This window comes from Palaemon carinicauda, chromosome 31, assembly GCF_036898095.1.
Source record: "Palaemon carinicauda isolate YSFRI2023 chromosome 31, ASM3689809v2, whole genome shotgun sequence".
Lineage (NCBI taxonomy): Eukaryota > Metazoa > Arthropoda > Malacostraca > Decapoda > Palaemonidae > Palaemon > Palaemon carinicauda.
The window spans coordinates 29,382,694-29,386,853 of NC_090755.1; positions in this window are offsets into that span (position 1 = coordinate 29,382,694).

Below are 4,160 nucleotides of genomic sequence, written 5' to 3' on the forward strand. Positions count from 1 at the left end.
GTCGCCGTGGTTGTTTAACTTGTATGTTGATGGAGTGGTGAGAGAGGTAGACGAGAATGACCATGAATGGAAGGTAAATCAGTTGTTGTTTGCGGATGATATTGTACTGGTTGCAGACGCGGAAGAGAAGCTTGGCCGTTTAGTGACAGAATTTGGAAGGGTGTATGAGAGAAGGAAGTTGAGAGTTAATGTGGGTAAGAGTAAGGTTATGAGATGTACGAGAAGGGAAGGTGGTGCAAGGTTGAATGTCATGTTGAATGGAGAGTTACTTGAGGAGGTGGATCAGTTTAAGTACTTGGGGTCTGTTGTTGCAGCAAATGGTGGAGTGGAAGCAGATGTACGTCAGAGAGTGAATGAAGGTTGCAAAGTTTTGGGGACAGTTAAGGGAGTAGTCGAAAATATAGGGTTGGGCATGAATGTAAAGAGAGTTCTATATGAGAAAGGGATTGTACCAACTGTGATATATGGATCGGAGTTGTGGGGAATGAAAGTGACGGAGAGACAGAAATTAAATGTGTTTGAGATGAAGTGTCTAAGGAGTATGGCTGATGTATATCGAGTAGATAGGGTTAGGAACGAATTGGTGAGGGTGAGAACAGGTGTAAGAAATGAGTTAGCAGCTAGAGTGGATATGAATGTGTTAAGGTGGTTTGGCCATGTTGAGAGAATGGAAAATGGCTGTCTGCTAAAGAAGGTGATGAATGCAAGAGTTGATGGGAGAAGTACAAGAGGAAGGCCAAGGTTTTGGGTGGATGGTTGGAGCGAAGAAATGGGTGATAGGAGGATAGATGTGAGAGAGGCAAGAGAGCGTGCTAGAAATAGGAATGAATGGCGAGTGATTGTGACGCAGTTCCGGTAGGCCCTGCTGCGTCCTCTGGGGCCTTAGATGACCGCGGAGGTAGCAGTAGTAGGGGATTCAGCGTTATGAAGCTTCATCTATGGTGGATAACGGAGGAGGGTGGGCTGTGGCACCCTAGCAGTGCCAGCCGAACTCGGTTGAATCCCTTGTCAGGCTGGGAGGAACGTAGAGAGGAGAGGTCCCCTTTTTTGTTTCATTGTTTGATGTCGACAACCCCCCAAAATTTGGGGAAGTGCCTTGGTATATGTATGTATGATGTGTATGTGTATATAAATATATATATATATATATATATATATATATATATATATATATATATATATATATATATATGTATATATATGTATATGTATATATATAACGGATTTTGAGCGAAACAAAAAATCTATTTTTGGGTGAGATGGCCATGTTGTCCTGATGGAAGTTCCTTAAGTAGTTTCCTAAGGGATATATGTACTACAGTGATATTCCCAGAGAATTTTACCTTTAGGTATCCAGAATTCTAACTTCTGGCGCGAATATCCTTAAAATTTCCCCAAAGGATATCTCATAATATCAGCAGAAGCATTCTTGACACGCCTCCATAGCAATCTGCACCCCAAACAGCGTTTTGGCTTCGAGGAGGATGTGGCAAAAGGGAGCCGTCCAAAGGCTCTCCTCGCTCTCGTAATACTATTGGGAATACAACAGCGCCATTCCCACGATGGCGGACATTCCTTGTAGCATTGAGCGTGGTGTTACAGATACAGTACCACGGGAGGGATACTGTGAAGATCTTTTCCTTTAGAAGAGATGGGTGGGTCCATCAGGACGACATGGCCATCTCACCCAAAAATAGATTTTTCGCTTCGCTCAAAATCCGTTTTCTGGGCTCAAGCCATGTCGTCGTGATGGAAGCATACCAGAGCATTAGTGTATCTGTGGATTTTTAATCAGTGCCTTAACCTTATAGCAACCTTTTCTATGGTCATGGGGACCACATGAGACAAGGGACGTTACCGTTATTCGTCACCATCACTAATCATAACCAATGTTAGTGCTTCCTGCCTCCTACAGGGAAGAGTCATTCTAGACAGTAGAAAAGGGATCTTGAGGTTAACATACATAGTATGACCAAACATAAGTACACACTGAATATACAAATAGTCTCATAGTTGTATATTTGCTAAAATAATATCAGTGTCTCTTATATCTATTATTTGATGCATACAAATATATGAGGGATACTTACTTTGGTAAGTTGAAGAACTCTGGCATGTATACATACAATTGTCTGGCGAAGGTGGACGCACTACATGCTAATAGACATTTATTACTAATAAATGACTAAAAGATGTTCAGTTAAATGAATGTAGTATGACAATGGGATTATACCTGTAACAAGTACAGAGACTATATTTCCTTCTTGAAGGAAGAAATGATGAGTGCCACTCTCAGACTGAAGAAAATTATAAAACAAATTCTCTTCATAATTCCTGTACTGGTTACTTCTATCTGCACTGTGTACTTCGTACACCGGCACTAGTGCTATCTGTATAATTCCACACCTGGGATTTTGAACAGAGCCAGTGTTATCATGGTAACACTTAATTAAAAGAGGTCACACCTTCAATAGGCAATCCCAGTCAATTAGCTGTTCATCGTAGAATTAGACGGCAGGTTAAATATTCTACCCGGCGTCACCACATATTGCTTCAGAACATGGATTTGTCTAGCATAGTGTATGTAGAACACTCTGGATGATTCTCATCCGTTACATGTGCGAGGACATGTGAGGTCACAAACCAAAAACTGTTTACTACAGTAATTAGGGGGCAGGTTTTAATACACTACCTGCCGCCACTACGAAGTATTTCAGTTCATGCACTTGTTTTGCATAGTGTTTGTAAAACACTCTGGATGATTTCCATCCAGTGTATGAACGAAGGCACTCAAAGTCCATATACTGAAAGAAGTTCAGTGATGAAGCAATCTTTCTTGGATCATGACCTGCGGGAGTACTGTCCGGATCCGCTCTACGAATAAAATAGGTGAGCTTCGCCCTTAGTTGTTTTATGGATAAATTTGATCCAGAAGTTTCTCCTTTAAAGAGCTGTCCTCCCATGAAGTCTGAAGTTCTACGAAGATAGACCTTTAGACATTCTACAGGACATAGAGAGACATCTTCCTTCAGAGGTCAGATTCTCCAGGGTAGCTCGTTTTTAGCGAGAAAGGATGGATCAGGAAATAGATTCAGTTCTCCCACTTCCGTGAACTGAATGTGACCCTCATCTCTGGATAGGGCCACTATTTCACTAACTCTAGCCCCGGAGGCGATAGCGAACAGAAAAATAACCTTTTGGGTTAGATCCTTAAGAGAACAATCTTCATTGTTCACAGATGAGGTATAATGTAAGACCTTGTCCAAAGACCAAGAGATGGGCTTTGGTGGTACCGCAGGCTTAAGCCTAGCACATGCCTTTGGAATCTTATTAAAGATTTCATTCGCCAGATCCACTTGAAAGGCATATAGGAGAGGCCTAGTCAAGGCTGACTTGCACGTATTTATTGTATTGGCCGCCAGACCCTGGCTATGAAGGTGGACAAAGAAGGACAGACAGAAGTTTATTGAAATTTCTTTCGGTCCTTTTGCTTTGACAAACGCAACCCACTTTTTCCAGGAAGACTCATATTGTCTTCTAGTTGACTTGGCCTTGTATTCTTCTAAGAATTCTATATTGCCTTTTGAGATCCCAAACCTTTTTCTAACCGCTAGAGCGAGAAAATCATGAAATGGAGGGTTTGGGTTCTCTGTGATAAAACGAAGGCAGTTAATTTCTGAATCTTAGGAGATATACCTAGGGTCAGAGCTAGGACCAGCCTCATCTAGTCTATCAGCCCCACTAGAGGATCCTTGTATGGGGCTATATAGCGAGGTAGTTTCTTGAAGACGCATGTGATGAAGAGGTCGAATTGCAGTTCCGGGACTTGTTCCCATCTGGGAGGGAATATGTCTGCGCCCATGGACCATTCCAACTCTATCGGTTTGTATCGAAATAGAGTATCCACCGTCACATCGTGGATCAGTTGTAAATGAACTGCTGGTAGGTGCCGTCCCTTTAAGAGAGGGATGGGTAACTTCACCAAGACTGAATGAGACGTTTGAATGTGACGTCTTATTATCGCTTCGGTGTCCCAGATCAGTCGTAGGGAACCTGATCTGTGTGGAGGGGGCTTCCCCACCCATGAAAGGACCAGCAGAGTCTTGGGACTTTCGTGCTCTAATTTCTGTTAGAGAAGCGATTAAAGAGGGACCGATCTC